The sequence below is a fragment of the Gossypium hirsutum genome, chromosome A08, assembly GCF_007990345.1.
Source record: "Gossypium hirsutum isolate 1008001.06 chromosome A08, Gossypium_hirsutum_v2.1, whole genome shotgun sequence".
NCBI classification, from domain to species: Eukaryota; Viridiplantae; Streptophyta; class Magnoliopsida; order Malvales; family Malvaceae; genus Gossypium; species Gossypium hirsutum.
In genome coordinates this window covers 13699504-13724061 of record NC_053431.1, presented here as the reverse complement: position 1 = coordinate 13724061, position 24558 = coordinate 13699504, and the positions used below count along the sequence as shown (strand labels likewise).

General features: G+C 33.3%; 2 non-coding genes and 1 pseudogene across 2 annotated transcripts; 2 read left to right on the top strand and 1 right to left on the bottom strand.

Moving 5' to 3' along the window:
- Positions 1-2312: 2312 nt before the first annotated feature.
- Positions 2313-2419, bottom strand: LOC121205634 (small nucleolar RNA R71). The gene has a single exon (XR_005900710.1). It is a non-coding gene; the product is annotated as a small nucleolar RNA R71 (small nucleolar RNA).
- Positions 2420-22100: 19681 nt separating this feature from the next.
- Positions 22101-22315, top strand: LOC121205490 (small nucleolar RNA U3). Its single transcript, XR_005900567.1, has one exon. It is a non-coding gene; the product is annotated as a small nucleolar RNA U3 (small nucleolar RNA).
- Positions 22316-23361: 1046 nt separating this feature from the next.
- LOC121205493 (uncharacterized) lies at positions 23362-23558 on the top strand (annotated as a pseudogene).
- Positions 23559-24558: the final 1000 nt, after the last annotated feature.

Genomic DNA, 24558 nt, shown 5'->3' with positions numbered 1-24558 from the left:
TTTGAGATCAGTCAGATAGAACTACAAAAAGTCGTATCTCAGTCTCATCAATTATCATCTTGATTTCATCATTTAACTCATCTTCAAAACGGATACACATTTCTTCCTCATTCGGCATAATTTCTCGAGCATACTTACTAAGATTCACCAATTCACTCTCGTACTCAGTGATAAACGCCAAATTATACATATTTTTACCCCAAATACTTAGCATATTTATGGATGTTTATTACTAGATTTGTGTATTTTGGTGCCCTTAATCCGATTATTTCATGTTTTGTACTCAGAAGAGCACCAAAAGTCAAAAGGAGCCAAAAACGAGTAAAAAGGGACAAAACGGACCAAATCAAGAAGATGACACGACCTAAGCTTTGCCACACGAGCAGCTCACACGCCCATGTCTTTCAAGGGTGTCGGCCAAGGCTTTCATGATTCACATGGCCCGGCCACTGACCCACACAGTCGTGTGCAATTTAACTGATCAAACACGGCCTGGCAATCACGTCACATGGCCGTGGCACACGGGCGTGTCCCTTTTTCAAGAAACTGTATTTTACACGGAAAAGGATACTTAGGGAGGAAGAAAGCCAATCCAAAGCCTATATAAACACCCTAAGTATGACTTAGAAAGGGGGCCTCCCTCCAGAACTTTTCTGGAGTATAAAACCACACGCCGGGAATTACTTGAAGGCAGCCAGACGATCCATCCCAAAAGCCGGAGCTACTCCAAGACTGAAGATCTCTCTCAGAATTCCTTCAAGGGTTTTAGAGTTTTTTTTATGTTTTGTTATTTTCATACTTTTGAGATGTACTCTTATTTTATTATGAATTAAACCCCTTAGATACTTAAGGGGGTTGAAACCTATGATGGATCTTGTTATTATTATCTGAACTGTATGATAAATACTTGATTTATTCTTAATTATGTGTTCTTAATGCTTGAGTTAATATTCCAGGTATTGATTCATGATTTGATGTGCTTATGCAGAGGAGCAAAAGTCCCTATCTAAGAGTAGATTTGGCATAATTAAGTGGAGTTGATCGAACGCCTAGAAATAGGGTTACGAGATTTTTCCAGATTAGGGTGAAACCTAATATGGGAGTCCATAGATTGATTTACTGCTTCCCTAAGGGTTTTAATTAAGAAAGATATTTCAATTAATTCAACTGAGGGTTAGACGTTATTAGTCTCAAAAGAGATAATAATATAGGTTAGGGAGTCTCACGGATCAAGTCAAATGAATAAATCGTCTGGTTTAGAGTCAGATAACAAGTGAAATCTAGGTGGTTTCCTCCTTGGGTGTCGTCCCTATCAATTACTTTTCTTCAAGTCTTTTTTCCAAATTTTCTCTTTGCTTTAGTTTAATTAGTTAATTAGTTTATTAAACAACCCCTCTTTATTTCTAGGTTAAATAATAAAAAGATAGTTATTACTAGTACTTTTGGTTCCTTTGGGTACGATATTTCGGTCTTGCCATTACTATACTATTGTTCGATAGGTGCTATTACCTTTTCGTCGTGATAATAGTTAGTTTAGGTTTGATCTTCATTATAAATATTTATTACTTGTTACGAATCACGCGATCAAGTTTTTGGCGCCGTTGTCGGGGAACTAAAATATTAGGAACGCTAAATTTTTACTACTTTAGCCATTTATTTTTCTTACAATTTAATTTTTTTTATTATTATTGTTACTAATTAATTTACTTTTTCTTTCTCTTGGCAGTTTTTTATAGTTTATGACTAGAAGAAACCCGTCGGGACCATTACTTTTTGACGAAGAAATCGATCACACAGTTCGTAGAAACCAAAGAGAAATAAGGCACAGCTTAAGATACACAGAAAACGAGCAAGAAGATGATACTCAACCCCCAACTGAAGAGATGGCTGAAAACTAAGGCAATCAGCTAGCTCTTGGAATTACGGCTAATCAAAATCCTGTTCCACATACTATGTATGATTATGCTAAACCTTCTTTAATAGGAACTGAATCTAGTATAGTTAGACCGGCTGTAGCTGCAAATACTTTTGAACTGAAACCTAAGACAATTCAAATGATACAGCAGTTTGTTCAGTTTGATGGTTTGCAGGATGAAGATCCCAACGCTCACTTAGCAAACTTTCTGAAATTTTGCGATACATTTAAAATCAATGGCGTTTATGATGATGCCATTCGTCTTTGGTTATTTCCTTTTTCATTGAGGAACAAAGCTAAACAGTGGTTGAACTCGTTACCACGAGGGTCAATTACTACTTGGGAACAAATGACCGAAATTTTTTTACTAAAATACTTTTCGCCGGCTAAAACGGCTAAATTACGTAATGATATCTCTTCTTTTATGCAGATGGATTTAGAAACACTTTACGATGCATGGGAGAGATACAAGGATTTACTGAGAAGGTGCCCTCACCATGGGTTACCGCTTTGGCTTCAAGTACAAACATTCCACAATGGTCTGAATCCCTCAACTCAGCAAATGGTTGACGCAGCTGCTGACGGAACCATCAACAACAAAACACCTGAAGAGGCTTATGAATTCATTGAAGAAATGTTACTTAATAACTATCAGTGGCAAGTCATGAGGACTATGCCAACAAAAATAGCCGGCATTTATAACGTCGACTCAGTTACTATGCTGTCAAATTAGGTAGAACTTCTTAATAAAAAGATTGATGGTTTACTTGGTTCTACACAAGTACATCCAGTAATGAGGTGTGACTCAAGTGGAGGAGGTGTGCGTACAGAATATCAATCCTTCAATCCCACACAATAACTTTAGATCTCAAAATAACCCATACAGTAATACTTATAATACAGGTTGGAGGAACCACCCAAATTTCTCTTAGGATGGTCAAGGGAATCAAAAGCCACAAAATCCTCAGGGTTTTCAATAGCCACCTTATCAACAAGAGAAGAAACCGAACCTTAAGGAGATGCTCTCAAAATTCATATCAATGTCAGAAACCCGTTTCCAAAATACCGAGACAGCACTTAAAAATCAACAAGCATCGATCCAAGGACTTGAAACTCAGATAGGCCAGCTATCCAAACTAATCTCCGAACAACCACAAGGTAGCTTACCAAGTAATACTGAACCTACCAAAGGGAACACCTCAACGCAATTAGTACTCAAGATAAGGAAGGATTCATTGCGCCTGAGCCAGAATTGATGCAAGAAACTGTGGTGAGCAAAGGTAAAAGTGAGGTAAGTCATAACAAAACGGTGAATAAAAAATATAAACCTCGTGTCCCATATCCTAACGCGACAAGGAAAGACCGCTCAGACGAACAATTTGGTAAATTCCTCAAACTTTTGAAAAAAAGTACATATTAACTTACTATTTATTGAAGCTTTGTCGCAGATGCCAAATGCAATGAAATTTTTAAAAGAGCTTTTAGTAAATAAGCGGAAGTTGGACTAAGCGTCACATGTGGAGCTAAACGCAGTCTGCTCAGCTATTCTACAGAATAAGCTACCCCACAAATTGAAATATCCAGGGAGTTTTACAATCCCTTGCTTAGTCGGTAGTTTAGATATAAGTCATGCATTAGCTGATTTAGGAGCTAGTATTAACATCATGCCTTACAAAATGTTTAAGCAACTAAGTCTTAGGAAACCTAAACAAACTAAGATGAGCATTCAATTGGCAGATAAAACTATAAGATTTCCTAGGGGTATTATTGAAGATGTACTAGTGAAAGTAGATAAGTTCATATTTCTCGTTGATTTCGTTGTTCTAGACATAGAAGAGGATAATAACACCTTTTTGATTTTAGGGAGGCCCTTTTTAGCAGCTGCTAAAACAGTTATTGATGTTGGCACAGGTGAGCTTACACTTCGTGTGGGAGACGAAATGATCACCCTTCAAGCTCATACTTCTGGCATCACATCGAACAGTGAAGGTAATGGTCCGCACCAGTCTACTAAAACTGACAATATGACACAACCTACTTTGCAGAAATTGAGTTTCAAAGAAGTTCACGAGTCATGTTCCAGCAATGATAGTGGAGACACTCATGAAGAACGAAGGCTACGGATAGAGGAGCTAGACGAATGGCGAGCACACAAACTGAGAACACATGATAGACTGAAACTACGCCAAAACAAGGCCGATACCTCTCCAAATCAACTTAAGGTTGGCGATAAAGTCTTACTAGATGCCGTAGATCCTCACATTGTCACTACCACACCGAATGAGGAAATCCCTCTTACAGTACTCAATATTTTTCCATTCGGTACGGTGGAGGTGAGTCACCTCAAGTTCGGCACTTTTAAGGTAAACAACACCCGATTAAAACCCTATTTTGATGAGATTGATAGTAGGAATGAGGAGTATAAACTCCTCGAACCACCCTGACTATTACTAGAAAGGTAAGTCGAGCTTAGATTATAAATAAATGCTTCTTGGGAGGCAACCCGAGCACTAACATATTTTGATTTCTTTATTTTTAATTTCTAACACTTTAAATCATTAACTTTATCTTTGAATCATAGTTTTTCAGCATACATGGCCAGGCATACGAGCGTGCCTAAAGCTGTAGCCAAACAGGGGAAGAGACATGGCCGTGCGATACGATCGTGTGAAAGTAGGGCATGATTTCCCCAAAAAACGGGATGCGATAAATCCTCATGGTCGTGCGACATGGCTGTGGGTGAACTTGATAGGTGAACACAGGTGTGGGAACAGAAAAACACGGCCGTGTTAGGGGAAAGGCTCGATTCTGTTTCTTCGACACGGGCGTGAGACACGCCCGTGCCGTTAAGCCGTGAACAATAATACACGGGCGTGGTACCTTAACACACGAGCGTAGGAGAAGCGAACAAAACTAGGCACGACCGTGCGACATGGCCGTGTACCACACACGCCCAAGACACATGGGCGTGGGATAGTAGCCGGGCACGACCTAAATCGTAAAATTTAAAAAACACGGGCTCACCTTCAGAGTACACGGGTGTGGCCCTAGGCTGTGTGACCCTCCCCTATATAAGAAAACCACTGTTCATCTTCTTCCCCTTTCAAAACCCTAGCCAGAATCTCCCCTTCTCCACTCCCTAATCCTTATTCCGGCCACCATTCCTCAGATTCTTATTTCCCTAACCCCCAACCCATCCTAAAATCCACTCCCCTGCATTAATCCTCACTTTCCCATCTCTTTTCCCTCTATTTTCCCTCCACACGGCCGTACCCCTACGCCACACGCCCGAGGAGCCTTCTACCACGCCACCTAGGGAGCGACCAATTCATGCGGCTACTTCATTGGCACACCTTTCCGACCGACTCGCTCACTTCGAGCAGTATTGCACTACACAGTTCGAGATGATTCACGAGCGAGATCGACGACGTCATAGACAGATGGACGACATGCAGGCCATGATGCAACAGCTATGCCAACACTTTCACATCGCCACTCCAGGCCACCACCTGAGGGCCCCGCTGATGAGGATCATTGAATCCTCCTATCTTTTTATTTTTATTTTTATTCTCATTTCAATTTTATTATTTTCTTTTGAAAGACAAATCTATATTAGTAAATTTTACTTTCTTCATTTTTCTGGTATTTCTAACAAGTAATCCCACTACACTCTCTTCCACACCCACTCTTAATAAGCTCTTCATGATTCTACAGACTTCTAATCAAAGCTGCTAGGAATATTTTACGGAATGAGGAAACAAATAGGGAATAATACCCACGAGTGCCATGTTCAACGACCTAATTTCTTCATCTAGCCAAGAACAGTGGTAGTTACCACTTTCCCCAAACCCTCCAGCTTTAGAATCAAGCTCCGCATCCATATAATAGGAAGTTTCACCTCTTTCCCTCTTATGATTTTCTTTATTTTGAATATTCTATCTTTGTACATTGAGGGCAATGTACATCTTAAGTGTGGGGGGGTGAACATGAACATGATGCCTAAATTTTTGCATTATTCTCAAATCCCTGAATTTTGTCTTGTGCTTAAGTGATTTTCTCATAATATTGATCGAATGAATTTTGATTGATCTATGATTATTGTTGATATGTCATGAATTAGATCATGGGAATTATGTATGATTACTTGATTATAGGACATTAGAGAATCTAGCATGATAAATTGATATTTTGAGAACTAAAATTTTTAGATTATTTTCCTAAATTGAGGTATGATCTTGAAATCTTAAGTATACAGGAATGACATCACAAACCCAAATTTTTGGTCAGATTTTTTAGCCTTTTGAGCATATAGCTTTCTTTCTTGCTCACTTCTTTTGTAGTTTGAGTATGTCAACATTGAATTGTTATTCTAGAACTTGCTTCGATTATACATGTCGAGATCACACGTATGATTTGATATACTGAGATGATAAAGGCACTTAGGATTTAACCCACTTACTCCATAAAAAGCCGTCCCACATAATTAAACCCTTAGTGAACCCCCTTAAACCTACTAACCCTTTTTATTGAGTAACCCTCATCATTAACCCATTATTGTTGAAATCCTCTTACTTAATTTTTTCTATCGAGATTAAATTTAATATTGTTACCTCACTATGTTCACCATTTTTTGTTACTGAATCATGAAGTATAATTTCTATATTGTATTAACTTGATTTGTTCCTAAAAAAAACTCAGTATTATTATTGTAATCCTCAGCAAGCTAAAATTGTCATGAGAAAAAAAAGAGCTCATGTAATATAGTTCTAGATATTTGTTTGTGACTCAGTAATTAAGTTTTTGATAGTGGGGTAATATATTGAAATTATCTTGATTCTAACCTTTTTATTTTCAGCTTGTATCCATACCCGTAACCTAAACCCCATTACAACCATGCAAAGACCTTTTGATTTGTGTATCATATCATTTACAAGTGGTGGAGATTTGATTTTCATGCAAGCCTATGGTAATAACTTCTCATGTTAGACAATCAAGTGCTTAATCTTGAACCTTAAACACGTTGAGTGATTTGAGTAAATCTTTAGTGAGGATGTCAACTCTTGGATATTTAGGACTAAAGTTAATTACTTAGAGGGAGGAGATTACCTATGATTTTATTATCAAAATATTCGACTTAGATTGTTTGCAGCTTTTAATGCCCCTATAGTTGAATTCTCACTGTATGATTTCCCGTGGAATAATTTGTAACATTATCAATAATGATTATGTGATTGAAAGGAATGAATTCTAGCAGTAAATGAGAGTTTTGCTTGAGGACAAGCAAATGCTTAAGTGTGGGGGTATTTGATAAACGCCAAAATTTACATATTTTTACCCCAAATACTTAGCATATTTATGGATGTTTATTACTAGATCTGTGGATTTTGGTGCTCTTAATCCGGTTATTTCATGTTTTGTACTCAGGAGAGCACCAAGAGTCAAAAGGAGCAAAAAAGGGACAAAACGGACCTAATTGAGAAGATGACACGGCCTAAGCCTTGCCACACGGGTAGCTCACATTCCCGTGTCTTTCGAGGGTGTCGACCAAGGCTTTCACGATTCACATGGCCTGGCCACTGACCCACGCAGCCGTGTGCAATTTAACGGATCAAACACGGCCTGGCAATCACGTCACACGGCCATGGCACACGGGCGTGTCCCTTTTTCAAGAAGTGGTATTTTACACGGAAAAGGATACTTAGGGAGGAAGAAAGCCAATCCAAAGCCTATATAAATACCCTAAGTATGACTTAGAAATGGGGCCTCCCTCCAGAACTTTTCTAGAGTATAAAACCACACGCTGGGAATTACTTGAAGGAAGCCAGACGATCCATTCCAAAAGCTAGAGCTACTCCAAGACTGAAGATCTCTCTCAGAATTCCTTCAGGGGTTTTAGAGTTCTCTTTATGTTTTGTTATTTTCATAATTTTGAGATGTACTCTTATTTTATTATGGACTAAACCCCTTAGATACCTAAGGGGGTTGAAACCTATGATGGATCTTGTTATTATTATCTGAACTGTATGTTAAATACTTGATTTGTTCTTAATTATGTGTTCTTAATGCTTGAGTTAATATTCCGGGTATTGATTCATGATTTGATGTGCTTATGCAGAGGAGCAAAAGTCCCTGTCTAAGAGTAGATTTGGCATAATTAAGCGGAGTTGATCGAACGCCTAAAAATAAGGTTACGAGATTTTTCCAGATTAGGGTGAAACCTAATATGGGAGTCCATAGATCGATTTACTGCTTCCCTAGCGGTTTTAATTAAGAAAGATATTTCAATTAATTCAACTGAGGGTTAGACGTTATTAGTCTCGAAAGATATAATAATATAGGTTAGGGAGTCTCACGGATTAAGTCAAGTGAATAAATCGTCTGGTTTAAAGTCAGATAACAAGTGAAATCTAGGTGGATTCCTCCTTGGGTGTCGTCTCTATCAATTACTTTTCTCCAAGTCTTTTTCCAAATTTTCTCTTTGCTTTAGTTTAATTAGTTAATTAGTTTAATAAACAACCCCTCTTTATTTCTAGGTTAAATAATAAAAAGATAGTTATTACTAGTACTTTTGGTTCCCTTGGGTACGATATCTCGGTCTTGCCATTACTATACTATTGTTCGATAGGTGCGCTTGCCTTTTCGTCTTGATAATAGTTTGTCTAGGTTTGATCTTCATTATAAATATTTATTACTTGTTACGAATCACGCAATCACTCAGCTACTGATTTGTTTCCCTGTTTTAATTCCAGGAATTCTTTCTTTTTCCATTCCAGGTATCTTTTGCTGACATATTTCTTTTTAAATTCTATTTTGAAGAATTCCCAACTGATGTTATCTCTCGGTACTACCACTGTTAACATTGACCACCAACTGTAAGTTTTGTCTTTCAACAATGATACAACACATCTGAGATAATATCAAGAGAACAAGCCATCTCACGAAAAACTCGTTGAATATTCTCCAGCTAATACTCAACTTTAGCCGGATCATCTTCAGTCTTATCTCGAAATTCCTTAGCTCCATATTTTCTTACTTTGTCAATTGAGACCCATCGACTATTTCAGCTATCGGAGGGCGTAGAGATATCACAAAAGGTACAACAGAGGGTACTACTGGTGGTGGAGGTTGCTAAGCCATAAGATTATTTCTCATAAATTTAGTGAACCACTAACCTATCAAAATGAAGAACATATTTTAAACCCCGTTTTCAGACATTTGTAGAATCGGTATGCTATGGCTAGCTCCAAAATCAACAGTCAATATGTTACTGTTAACTTTATTATTTTCATCACTATCAAAATCAGATGACATATTTAAAATCTATAAGAAAATAGAGGTTAGATCGGATCAATTATTATCACTCTATCACAGTTTTATATGGAATGTAATTTCTAGACCTCCTTTACGTTACGTATAGCCAAGAACCAACTAAATTGTAACTTTGATACCACTAAATGTAACACCCATAACCCGTGCCCATCGTCAAATTAGGGTTATGACATATTAACGTACAATTTAAAAGAATCAATAATCGGTAGCATCAAGTTTATCTAATTATTTTTCACAATTCATAAATAATTAAGATTAGAATAAATCATACATCTATAGGCCTTAAATCGAGCCTACATTGTAACGCCCCCACGCCCGAGACCGTCACTGGAGTCGAGCTTGAGGTGTTACTGAACATAATTTATCAAATTAAGAACTTCGAATCATTTGTTTCTATATTCACAGCTTTCTAGTTACCTGCGTCACAGTTACAAGAAAAATCATATATCGAGTTAAGAAACTCGAAATCAAGATCGTAAATTTTTCCTAAATCTAGACTCATATATCTATTTAATAATTTTTTTCTAGAATTTTTGGTTGGGCCAATTAGTAAAGTTTTTTAGTTAAAGTTACCCCTGTTTCAGGACTTGGCTGGACTGACCTCTGTTTACTACGAACCATATATCTCTCTGTGAAAATTTATATGACTGTGCCGTTTGTTTATCCTGAAACTAGACTCAATAAGGATTCCAGGAATATAAAATAAAACACCTAATTATTTTTGTACAATTTATGGTGAATTCCTAAAGTTGGAACAGGGGATCCAGAAATCACTCTGGCTCACAAAAATTCAAATATCTTCTAACATATAATTCCTTTACCTGTTTCGTTTGTTTTATGTGAAAATAGATATATTGGGCTTCAATTTCATATTTAATCCATAACCAAATTCGATTTCTATGATTTTTAGTAAATTTTCAAACTCACGTCAGTGTTGCTGCAATGTTCTGTTTATGGCAAATTTCATCTTTTCATGAGTTTTTATGGACTAGATAACCTATTAACTTTCCATGACATCAAACATGGTCTAAATTAGTCATTTCCATGACCTATCATTATCAAGAATTTTCTCAACCAAATCACCACCATATCAGAAAATTATTTACACGAAACAGGTATATTGCTATACATGCCATACTTAAGTTTTACAAGCCATTTACCAAAAAGTGTCCTTCGGATAGTGTGATCGAACCTTCGACCTGCCCCGATTCCCGAGCCGGCTTGTTCAAAACTACAGTGAATAAAAAGGAGGGAGTAAGCATAAATGCTTAGTAAGTTCATATGCAAATAACAAGTAACATAACAATACAATTATACCAAACAACCTTAGCATAGTATCACCAAAACATATATCACATTTCTAAACACCATTCATCATCTCACCACCTTATCGTTGTTGTATCTATTTTCAACACGAGGGTTAAGTACATACCTGTCCAAAGTGTCCATTTCACAACACTTACCAAAACGTCACTTGCATCTTAAGTGTTCTTCCATTTCACTAGAAATTTTACCCATTGAACACATCGGAATATAACTCAGATACATGGATAATTTGCACATAAGTGCCACATATGTAATCAAGAAATCATGTAACCCGCCCCTAAGTGAACTCGGACTCAACTCAACGAGTTTGGATGCCTAGTTACATCTCACGAACTCGGACTCAACTCAACGAGTTCGAACATTCGCATCCGTAAGTGAACTCGGACTCAACTCAACGAGTTCGGATGGTCAACCATCCTAGTGACATGTCACTTGTATCCTAATCTATTCCTAAGGTTCAAACGGGATTTTCATCGAACACATATCCTTGCCATCTTCCGTAAAATACCGAAACTAATACTCGGTAGCACTTTATATTTAACAAATAATACACATAATTTGCATTTTATTCGAAAATAACCACAAAGCATATATTTCATAATAAAAATCAGCATATCATATAATTAACATCAATAACTTATAAATAACAATTATGCTACATTATTCACACATGAACTTACCTTGGTACCAAAATATAATGATTTTGCAATTTAGTCCACAATCTTTTCTTTTCCTCGATTGGGCTCGATTCCACGTCTTTCTTGATCTAAAATAACACATTTAGCTTATTTAATACTCACACTATCAAATTAGTCTTTAATTCAAATTTTAGCAAAATTACAATTTTACCCCTAAACTTTTGCATATTTACACTTTTTCCCCAAATCTCGGGAATTAAACTTAATTCCTTATTCTTATGTTTTATAACATGCTAATCACTTTTCCCTTCTATGGAAACATCAAATTCTCACTCTAACATGTACTTATGACTATTAGGTATTTTTGCTGATTAAGCTCTTTTACTCGTTTTCACTCAAAACCGAGTAGCACAAGTTGTCTAACATAATTTAAAACCTCATATTCTATCATAAAACATCAAAATTCACAAATTTCACCTATGGGTATTTTTCCAAATATGAACTCTAACTCAAAATATTACCATCATAAGCTATACCGAGTTACCGGGATTTCGAAAACGTAAAAATCATTAAAAACGGGGCTTGGAATCACTTACTATGAAACTTGAAAGTTGAAGAAACCCTAGCTATGGAGAGGGGGAGCATTCGGCAGCAACTAAAGAAGATGATAACCAATTTTGTGTTATTTTTCCCTTTTTATTTCATTTAATATCCAAATGACCAAAATGCCCCTCCTTAATAAACTTTAAAAAAATTCCTTCCATGTCCTAATTTTGTCCATGAACTTAAAATTGGTCAAAGTACCATTTAAGGCCTCCTAATTAATATTTCCAAGCAATTTCATACTAAAAACTTCTAGAATGCAAGTTTTGCAACTTATTCGATTTAGTCCCTAACTTTAAATTAAACTCGTTATGCCAAAAATTTCTTCACAAAATTTTCATACAATTATGCAATCATATCATAAACCTCAAAATAATTATAAAATAATTATTTCTATCTCGAATTTGTGGTCACGAAACCACTATTCCGATTAGGCCTTAATTCGGGATATTACATACATGGCCTTAAAATAGTTTTGGAACAATCAAGGACCAATTCGAAACAAAACAAGAGATTTGGGAAAAAAATATAAAAAAATCCAAAATAGGGGTCACATGGCCGTATGAAAAAGCCCAGACTATATGGCTCTAGACATGGTCGTGTGGTTATCCCACACGCCTGTATGACTACCCCACACGCTCGTGTGCCCACCCATGTAACTCACCAGATAAACACTGTAATATAACTCGATAGTGTAACAGCCTAATTTTCAGTGGTGTCGGAACAGTGATTCGAGATCACTAAATCTGAAAAATGAGTAGGAAATATTATTAATTTAGTGAGTATAATTTAAATGTGAAGTTAGAAAAAATTTTGAAGTAGTGAATAGTGTACTAAAAATTAATATTAAAATAATTAGAATCGAAAACAAGGTATCGAGACCTCGATAATTTTAAATCGAGCCATAAATATTTTTATAAATATTTATGGAGTGTTAATAAGTCAGTATTAAAGTTTCGTCAAGAAATTTTAAAGTTCTGATAGTTAATTGAACAAAAAGGACTAGATTGTATTAAATGCAAAATTGTGGGAAATGATTAAATAGCTTAAATGATAAAACAAAGAGGGTTTAAAAGGCAAATAGACCCAAGGTATCTTTGGGCTGGACGGCAATGGCATGAAATCAGCAAGAAAATAAGGAGAATTAAGGGCAAAATTAAAAAATTGCAAAATTTTCTTAATAAAGCTAGGACTAAAGTGGAATTATCTAGATTTCTCTTTATTTTTCTGCATTCTTATCAGAAAAAACACCATGGAAGAGTTCCCTTAAGATTTATTTTTCATATTTTTACTTCAAGTAAGTTCAATTCTTGATTATTTCTTGAATTTTTTGTGTTTTTGTGACTGTTACAACTAGGTCCACTTGTTAAATTCATTAGTTTTTGATTCTATGAAAGAAATTGAAAGTTTCTATGAATATTTGCCGGAAGTATATGATGATTTGGCATGGAATTAGAGCTTTAAGTTGTTTATATGCTTATTTTATTAAAAGAATTGAATAGAAAGTGAATGTTTGGGACGTAATTGTAAAAGAGTTTGAAGTTAGAGTTTTATGTAGAAATTCTGAATTTCAAGAGTTATGAAATAACTTATAATGTCTAGGAAAAGTATTAATTGAGAAAATTATCTTAATTGAGGGGTTAATTGAGTAAGGACTGAATTGTATGAATTGTGAAATTTGGGGCAAAATGGAAATCAACATTTTGCACTAAAACTGTTTTGGACAGCAGCAGTAGTCTAACTTTGAAAAATCACCAAAAATTGTAGAAATGGAATTAGAGGATTAATATAATATGAAATTAAATATTATTGAGTCTAGTTTCTTATAGAAGAAATTATGTAAGCAATAGAATTGTAAATCATGAGATATGATAAATTTTGTGAGACAAGGTCAGAATGATTTCGGGTTCCCCTGTTCTGACTTTGTAAAATCATCAAAAATTTGATAAAAATAATTAGGGGCTTAAATTTATATTTTCAGAATCCTGAATTAGTCTATTTTCAAGAGAAACAAACGGGAACATCATTTGAATCCTTTACGAGGAGATAATTAATTTTTAGTGAAGAAGGGTCGGAACTGTCAGACAGCAGAATAGGGGAGACTTCAATGAATAAACTGTATTAATTGGCCCAACCAAAAATTATAAAATTTTTATGGTAAGAAGATATGTGAGTCTAGTTTCAGGGAAAATTATAGGATCTTAATTTTTAGTTTCGTATCTCCAGATATAAATAATTTAGTGACTACGACACGGGTGGATATTTTGAATATTCACATAAGTAATTAGTGAAAATTATGGATAAGGTTACTTACAAGTGTGTTATTTATACCAAGGATGTGGATGGAGAGGAGGAGGAGAAAAAATATATAAATGACTCGTGTATAAATTAAACACATGCCCGATTATAATCGATAAGTATTGGATTAGAAATGATATAATGTTTTATTTAGAATATTTATTATGAAATTATGATTATTGTTATAATACAAAATTTGAACTTGTGAGTTTATTTGGCTAAATTTTAGTGATTATTTGTTAATTTTATGAATTTCATGATGTGTTATGTCATATGTATTGATGATAAAATCGTGAATAATGTAAAAGCATGAAAATTGAATAAATGATCAAATTGAGCATTTCAGTTCAGTGACAAGTTGAATTGAAGGAAAAGACCATGGTTGGACCATGGCAACAAGTGATAAGTGATAGCTTCGGCTACACTTATCTGATCATGGATAAGTGAAAGTGATAAGTAATAGCTTCGGCTACACTTATCTGATCAAGGAAAAATGACAAGTGAAAAGTGGTAGCTTCGGCTACCTGATCAGTGAAAAGTGGTAGCTTCTGCTACCTGATCAGTGAAAAATGGTAGCTTCGACTACCTGATCAGTGAAAAATGGTAGCTCCGGCTACCTGATCAGTGAATAGTGGTAGCTTCGGCTACAAGTGACAAGTGATTTCTGTATAAGACCATATTTGGGATATGGCATCAGTGTGATATATGCTACTGTATAAGACCATATCTAGGATATGGCATTAGTGAGATATGTGATTCGTGTAAGACCATAGTTGGGCTATGGCATGGATATGTGATATGTGATTACGTGTAAGACCATAGCTGGGCTATGACATCGATATATGAAGATGTGTAAGACCATAGTTGAACTATGGCATCGAGTAAACGAAGTACTCAATTCCGTAAGACGTTCACTAATTTGACAAAGTTTGGTAAGTGTTACATGGAATTATGTGATACAGGAAGTACGAGTTGATAAGATATGAGTATAGAACTTGGTTGATAAATGAATTCATTTGTGATGATATAATTGTTCATCTTGAATGTACTGTCCATATGTATTGATAATTCAAACGTATTAATGAATAAAGTTTCAACATGGAATAAATTGAACACGAGACAAATAATTATGAAATTGAACTCGGAATTCATGAAAATGACGGTTATTGATATATGGAGACATGAGACATTGGTATATGAATATGGAAAAAGTTTGATAAATGTGTTTATTCGTAATTATGGATTTATATACCTCATGTGTACTATTTGCATAAAGATTATATTTCAAATACTTTGGTTATTTAAGCTTAAATATGAAACAGTATGAAATCAAGATAAGTTGTTATAAAAATATATTTTGATTAAAGAGATATGGCTGATATATGTTGTATGATTACATAACGTGAAATTGTGTATATGTATGAGAAATTTATGAGAAATGAGCCCATACACGTTTCTTGTTATTTATATGAAGTGTACGACTGACAAGGTGATGAAGTTATAAACAGAGAGTTACACGGGTTGAAAACACAAGCGTGTGACTCTCCAAAGTGTGAAAATTTTCTAAGTGTTGCAAAAGTTTCATATGTTTACGGTTTGGTCTCGAACCACTCTGAATGTATGTTTTCAGCCCCATAGGCCCATATAAGGGACATTAAACATATGTATAAAAGTTTTTAATTTAGAAGAAATTTTATGGCTGATTTTTACATGATTGATCATATTAAGTTCGGTAATGCCTCGTACCCTATTCTAGGCTCGGAATACGGGTAGGGGTGTTACAGATAGTCCACAAAAAATGTAGGACCTCAGTATATTCAGTGAACAGAGGATATTTAGAAATCATCATCACACCTCATACCAATCTCGTACCGCTCGTAAATAACCTATTGGCATGGTAATCGTACTCTATCCTACATTCATCTAGCTGAGGGCATTTCATCAGTGATCAAGCGATAATAACTCATTAATTCTATTTCCATGTACAAGCATTAATTAATTAATCAACATTCAATAATTAAGTCTATATAACAAGCATTTAAAATGTTTTTACGATTAAATTGAACGAACTTACCATACTAAACTACAACGATGCCAAAAGTACAGTGACTATTCTGCAACTTTATTTTTTCCACGATTATCAACTCGTCCTTGATCTAGAATAATAATTCCATTCAATTAACTAATCCTAACAGAAAAGTTAAATCATTTTATGCAATTAAGTCCTTTTAGGCATTTTCACAAAATTACCCCCAACATTTTGCATTTATGCAATTTAGTCCCTAGGCCCCAAACATGTAATTTTTAACCAATTTTATTTAAAACCCAACCTAGCTGAATCTTATAGGACCTCATTAAAACCTATATTTCTATTTAATTCATACAAGTCCTTGGAATTTTTATCATTTTAACAATTTAATCCTTTACATTAAAATAATAATAAAAACTACTTTACAAAATAGTCCTAACTAATAGCCAAACTCAATTTTCTTCCATAAAGCTTCAAGAATAACTCAAATTCAACAATGACATAATCCAAAACATTTAACAGATTTACAAATTAGTCCTCTAGTTAGCTAAATCAAGCTAATACAAGCTCAAAAACATAAAAATTACTAAAAACGAGCGAGATTTGCTCACCAAATCAAAGGACTAAAGCTCAATCAAAGCTTCCTCCAATGTAACACCCCCTAACCTCGAACCGTCTCCGGAACAAAGTTACAAGGCATTACCAGACGTATCAGACAACTTATGAATAATTCACAAATAAAATAATATTCATAGCATAATTTAATTACTAAATCCCTATATTAAACTATTCAATTTTATTATTATTATTATTATTATTATTATTATTTTATAAATTTCGACAGCATTTCTACTTATTTTTACATAAAACCCCCTGCAATTAAACCATATTCATTTCAAACATAACCAATTCAACCAATTTATTTCACACATTCATTTTCAATTCTAAATGTCTTCTAATCAACTTAATCAATATAATATCAATTTAAAATTATCATTGTACTAATTAAATTGAAATGGATAGACTTTTTCATTATAATTCTTAGACTTGCAATACTAATATTTTAAACCATTTATATTCAAAACATAATAACCTTTATATACATCCTATGTACATGCCACATTACCAAAAGAAAATATACATCACCAAAAGTTTGCTGAAGTCGGGTCTGGCTTTGGATGCTGGTTCAGTACTTGACTTCCACAACCTGCGCACGAAAACAACCTTACGCTGAGTATGCATATACTCAGTGGTATCACTATAATTCAGTTTATAATTAAATACATTAAATCACACACATACTTTTACATTACAATTATCATCACTTAATGAACAATTCAATGTTTTTATATTATCATTCGATTATATGTATATCATTCTTATTTCTTTATTTCAATTCTCAACTTTCACATATACTATATCATTCAAATTTAGTTTTATCATTAGATTTATTTCATTTGTCCCTATTAACTTGACTCGGACTCGGCGGATACACGGATTCCAACCAACACACTAGTACGACACAATGTGTCTTAACGGTACACAATACCTAATCAGTAACGGTAGCAGTAGCAGTAACAGTAACAGTATTCAACACACAAAGTGCTGAATCTGTAACAGTAACGGTAACAGTATTCGACACACAAAGTGTCGAATCAATAACAGTAACGGTAACAGTAACAGTAGTCGGCACATAAGTGCCTGATCAGTAAGCCGGCAAAAACCCGTACTCTTCCATATCCTATGGCATGCCAACTATATCTGACTAGCCCGACTAGTTAATAGGGTATTTAAATCATTTTTTAGTACAATTTCCATTTTGATTCAATATTAATTATAATTTATTATTTTGATCAATTTTCACAGTAATTCAGTAATTCACTTCATTAGAAATTTTACATTTCAATGCAATATACGTAACATTATTTAGTAATTTCACAGTTCAATTCGGTATTCAAAACAATATTCAGTATCCCATAATTCAGTTCAGTATCAATATCAATTTTAATACCCAATCACAAATTTTATCAGTTCATTAAATACTTACCTTAAAAATACTTACCACACATTCATATTAAATTAAACACATATTAATTATAAAGCTTGAGTTATAGTGATACAAACCAGATTTCTCTTCGGATTTAATCCTCAACGATCTTTCCTTTTCCTTTTTGGGCTGATGCTTCAGGCTCGATATTAGCAGTCAAAGTTTGGAGCTTCAAATCTCTAGTTTTTCCTTTTTCTTTTTCTTTCCCTTTTTCTTTCTCTTTTTCTCCCCTGTTTTCGAATGTTTCTGTTTTCTATTCTGTTTGTTTAGTTTCTATTTATTTTATGTTTTATCTTCTTTTTTTTACTTTATTTAATTTATATTATATTTAATTAATAAATATCTATTTAATAGCAATTATATATATAACAATTGTACACACACATGTTTTACATTTGTCCAATATCACCACCCTACATTTGTCATAATTTTATTTAATTATCACATAAAAATTTTATTTTATAATTATTTAATTAATAAATATCTCTTAATTATAATAATAATAAATAATAAATATCTATGAATTTAAATAAAATATTATAATTGTATAAATATTATCATTACATATGTATATTTTTATCACCTTACACTTGTCATAATCATACTTTATTTAACATATAAAAAAAAATCTTATGATATAGTTATTTAATTATCAATAATTTAATTTAATCTAATTATCTATTACTTTAATATTAAGTAAACAAATTATTTTATAACAAGTACACATGTATCTATTTATTACAAATATATCAATATTTTTATTACCATACAATTCTCTACTATTTAATTTATTTAATAATAATACTAATAATAATATAAAACCATAACAATTAATAATTATAATAATCAATTATACAATATTATAATATATATATATAATCTAAATAAAATCTTAGATTTTTTTTATACATTTATGCCGCCTCAACCATTACTTAATGGCATATTTGCCATTTTGACCCTTTTTACTTTCTATTGTTTTAGAATAAAACTTTTACCTCTTATTCAATTTAATCATTTTCGCTAATTACTCTAAATTAAGCTAAATTTACTTAATTAAAACCTAATTAGACACACCACTAGGCTCATAAATATTTTTAATAATTATTTTCGAACTTATTTCACTAAGACGGAGGCCCGATAACACACTTTTCCGGTGCTCACGAATTTTGGATCGTTACATCCAAAGTTTCTAAGGTTTTCGGCTTTTGAAAGAAAAAAATGAAGAGGATGGAGTTGTTTTTCCTATTTGATTTTGTTATAAATTTATTTATTAATTAAATTACTATTATGCCCTTTATTATTTCATTCAAATTTCATTAATTACTGTCCACTATGGAAAGAAATGGTTTAATTACCATCCTAATCCTTTAATTTACTTTTCTATAGCTATTTGATAACTTTAACTAATTTCAAATTACTTTTCTACTTTTTATGATTTAGTCCTTTTTACTTAATTAACTATCCAAACGATAAAATTTCCTAAGCAAATTTTAATACGACACTAATGACCATGTAATATTAAATAATTAATATTTATAAATTGACACGCTGGAGATATGGTCCCGAAACTATTGTTTTCGATATCACTGAAAAATGGTATGTTACTACACAGGTGTGTCGTAGGCCGTGTGAATATTGGAGTCAATCTTTTAAAAAAAAATTGACACATACGGTCTGAGTGAAGTCACGCGGCATGGCGACACGGTCTTGTGACCTACACGACTGTGGGAGAAGTGAACGAAAACAACACAAGGCTATGTGATTATACACGGCTTGGCAACCTGGCCTTGTGTATCACACGGGCGTGTCACAGACTGTGTGAATACTGGAGAAAATTTTCTAATAGGCCACATAGCCTTAGAGAGATACATAGCCTGACCACTCGTCCCTGTAGCACACATGGCTTGGCACATGGTAGTGACCACCCGTCTTTGTAGCTTACACGGCCTGGCACATGGCTGTGCACCCTTTTTTAAAGTTAGAGTTTTTATTTTTGTTCCTTTCTACCCCAAACCCTACTCGTTGTTTCCCCTTTCAATTCATCTACTTTATTTTTTATTTTTTATTTCTTTTATTTTATTTTCCTGATTTATATGTTTTATATTATTTTATTATGCACTTCTATTTGTTCTGTTATCTCCTTGCTTTCTTTATTTTTTTTCTATTTTCTTATTAGTGTGCTTGGAACCATGTACTTAATTTAGGATCTCTTACATTTCCAAATTTCACTATTTTAGCAAAATCATTCAAATTCAAGACAATTTCAGTTCTCTTCCTCTCTTTTGATATTTTGTTTATATTATTTATATATTAAAGGCAATGTACATCTTAAGTATGGGGAGGATTTTATATGTTTAAGCGATATGTTTCCTGAATTGTTGTTTTTGTTTAAGTAACTTTCTCAAACCTAACATTTTTTTTTAATTTGGAGTTTTTATTGATTCTGTTTGGTATTAATTTGTGGATTTTTGTGCATTTTTCTATTTACACTTTAAAACATGAGAGTGTCAAGTATGATAAGTTTTTTTTTCAAAAACTATTATTTTAGACTGTCTCCCTGAACTGAAGCATTATCTTGAAATTTTAAATTCATAAATTTAACATCAAAACCATAATTTTTTGTGAGCTTTTGAGCCTATAGATCATATATTTCTTTCGTGCTCATTTTATTTTTGGTTGCGAGTATGTCACCTTGATTTGTTATTTTAAAACTTACTTCGGTTATACATGTTGAGACCACATTATCGATTATTTTCCTAATTTGTTCTTTGTCGTGTTTGTTAGTTAATTAAATTGCTTAAATTTAGTTTTTTATTGATCACTAGAATTATTCGGTTAAATAATAGAAAGACAATAATTACTAGTACTTTTAGTTTTCGTGGGAACAATATCTTTACTCACTATAACTATACTATTAATTGATAGGTGCACTTGCCTTAGTCGAAGTTTTAGTTAGTTTCGTGACACATTAGTTGCAAGCCTCATAGATGGCCTATACTCAAATATCAGTATTTTTTCATTAGGGGTGAGCAAAATTCGATTCAACTCGAAAAAAATAGAAAAGTTTGAATTTCGAATTATTCGAATCGAAATCAAGTTAATCGAATCAACTTAAATTTTTTTTCGAATTTTGAATTCGAATCGAGTTAAATTTTTGAATTAAAATAACTTAATTAATTTGAATAAACCAAATACCAAACTATTTTACTTCCCTTCCCAATCCCCCATCCCACTCAAACCTTTTTACTTCCCCCAAACCCTCAAATTTATTTTCCTATTATTTTCTCTCCAAAACTTTTACTTCTAAAAAATTTTACTTTCCCCCAAACCCTCCAAACTTTTGTCTTTTTACTTTCTCTCCAAAACTTTTACTTGTCCAAACTCTAAATTTTCTTTTTCGAATTTTTATCTACTATTTATATTATTAAATTGAATTTCATATTTTAAAAAGAGAATAATACATAAAACAAAGACTATAATTCTACCTTCCAATAACCAAACCACAGCAAATTACCATCATCATCGACTGTATTCACTTCCCATCAGTTGAGTGAAGGCCTACACATTGCTAACAACTACATCCTTGAAATTTATTTCTATTTGCTCCAAGTAAATTATTTTATTAGCTTAGTCGATAAACAAGCATTTTCTAAAGAGAAAACTATGAAGAAAGAATGAAACAGGCTAATGAACCATGAATAGACTCCAGTAACTCAAGTTAATGTAATAGCTGGGTAAACTATATTGTATTTAGGGCTGAATAGATATATCCAACTTTGTTGAATGGATAGCCGCGAGAAATTACGGAAGAGACAAAACACGGATTGGTTTTGTCAGAAGCTGATCAGTATCCCACATTGGAAAGGGAAGATAAAGTCCAGTGGTATTTAAAATAGAATCAAGGCTTGACTGGGCACGACCTTACTTGAACAGGATCTGTTCTATAGGCTCGTACCTTTGTGTCCTAAAGTTCGAAGGAGACAGAATTCCAAGTCTGGTTGATGAACTACGACTGTGTGATCTGAGCGTGATTACTGGTCTGGTGACACCCATTCTGGTTCCACTTCGACCGCAGAGGATCGTTCTCGGCATGTCTTGTGAGGCTAGGAAGGTCACGCAGTTGTCAGACTAGCCTTTTTGCTTTCTCCGTTTGGGGGATTATTCCTGCCATTTTTCAAGCTTCAGTAGAAATGTAAGCAAAATCCTCAAATAATGTTACGATTTAAATCTGCATAACTTAACATCAACTGTTCCTTCTCTCTTTTGTCTTTTGTTCTATCAAAGACCTTTTAAAGCTTTTATTTGAAACAATCAAGGATTAGCACTGGAAAAAGCTCTTAACTCCTTCCACATATTCTGAAAAACATTCTATCAATCTAATTTATTCATGTCTTCTATTTCTGTCCACCAAATATTTTCTAAATTTAATTTTTCAGAATTTGAAGTTGGGATTTTAAAAATAGAGTAAATTGATAGATTTATTAGATGTTTATTTAGCAGTGAATTTTGAAATTCTTAAACTATTTTTGAATTTAACAAATTCAATTTTTTTATATTTTTTAAATATATATGATATTAAATTAAAATCAATTTATTCATAATATATGTATTTCACTTTTAGCATATATATTATAGATCAAATCCAAATATATTTTTATTCGTTATCTATGTTTTTATACTAACCTTAAAATTCACACCACATACAAATAAAAATTTATGGGTATAGGCATAGGTGAATGGTAATGGGAGCAATAGGGTGCCAAGATTTTGAAAATCTCTACTTGGGTTATGTAAACCTAATTTATGTTTATATGTTTTTATAAATTAAATTAATTACTTTTTTCCTTTAATTATAAGAAAATTTATTTTAGACTTTTATTTAATTTTTTTAAGTTTTTTTTTTATTTTTCCATTAATGTTAAGGTAATTTGATAAAAAAATAAATTTTATAACTAAAAAAATTTAAAAAAATTAAATAGAAAGTTAAAATAATTTTTTTAATAAAGTTTAAAGGCCGAACATCATTTCATAAATATCATAGTTTTATCTATAACTTAGTTCTATGAATTCTTCCTTAAAAAGAATTTATGAATTGTATTGTGGAGGACAAAATAACACATTGGAAAGGAAATGTTAAAAGAGTAGTATTTAGGCCAAAGCGAAGCACTTCTAGGCCACGATCTTACTTGAACAGGATCTGTTCTATAGGCTCCTACATTTGTGTCCTTAAGTTCAAAGGAGACAGGATTTCAAGTCTGGTTGATGAACCACGAATTTGGTGCGGTTATGCCTTGCTGGTTCACCTACACAGAAGAGGATCGTTCTCAGCTTATCTTGTCTGGTTGGGATGGTCACACAGTTGTCGGACAGACTATTCCTCTTGTTTTTTTTTTCATTCTTTTTAGAATTTTCACGCTTATTATTACAAAATCTGATATTGTTACTTCCCTAATTTGCAGTGTCCTGTGGAGCAAAACTTGGGGGATTATTCCATTACAGCCTCTGAGATTGTAGAAGGGCAATCAGCTAAGCGCCCTGCAACCTAAACTGTTCATTCTCCCTTTGTAGTTTGTTTTATCTTATCTTATTGATTTGTACTAAAAAAAAACTTCTATTTTCAAATAAAAATATTCTATGTATGCATCTACGTGTTCTGTTCATGTCATAATTTCTTTTCTTTTCTTTTTTAAAATTCAGGACACAATATTTCCTTAAAGAAATTGGTCCGTGAGGCTTTGCAGCTTGCAAGATCTGTTTGTTGCTACTGAACACTCTTGTTTTTGTTTCTTGTGATATTTGTTAGTGGCTTCAAACAACTCTTGAAACAAATTGGTTTAATCTGCATTGCATTAAACAGAGTTAGTTGTCAGCGCTACCATGTGCTTATTTCCCTTTTTAATAATATGGGTACGTCTTTATGTGCATCCATGAAACAAAACACAATGCATGTGCAGAGAAACGGCTCAATTTGTCTTATTTTTAGTTCATGTTGTTGTTATTTTAAGAAAGTGCTTGTCGTCAAGCATGGTCCATTGATCTTGGACTTGGAACACAAGAGTTTTGATAGAAGGAAAGAAACCATTTCCCAACTGCTGTAACCCTAAGCTCCATTTATTAATTATGTTGTGTTGTGTCTGATTCTTTGATAATAACGACCCATCTCCACTTTCTGCATATAGCAGGGACTGAAGGGGTAAGAGAATGTCATGAAGCAAGTGCCTTTTCCCTTCAACTTTTTCATCCTCAGTTCCAAGATAACAGCAGCCAATTTGTTGCCTAGATTTGAACCAAGAAAATGTACAAGACATAAGTTTGTTTGTAAAATGATTCTGCTTTTGTTAGAGGATAACAGCTATGTTACCTGTAAATATCT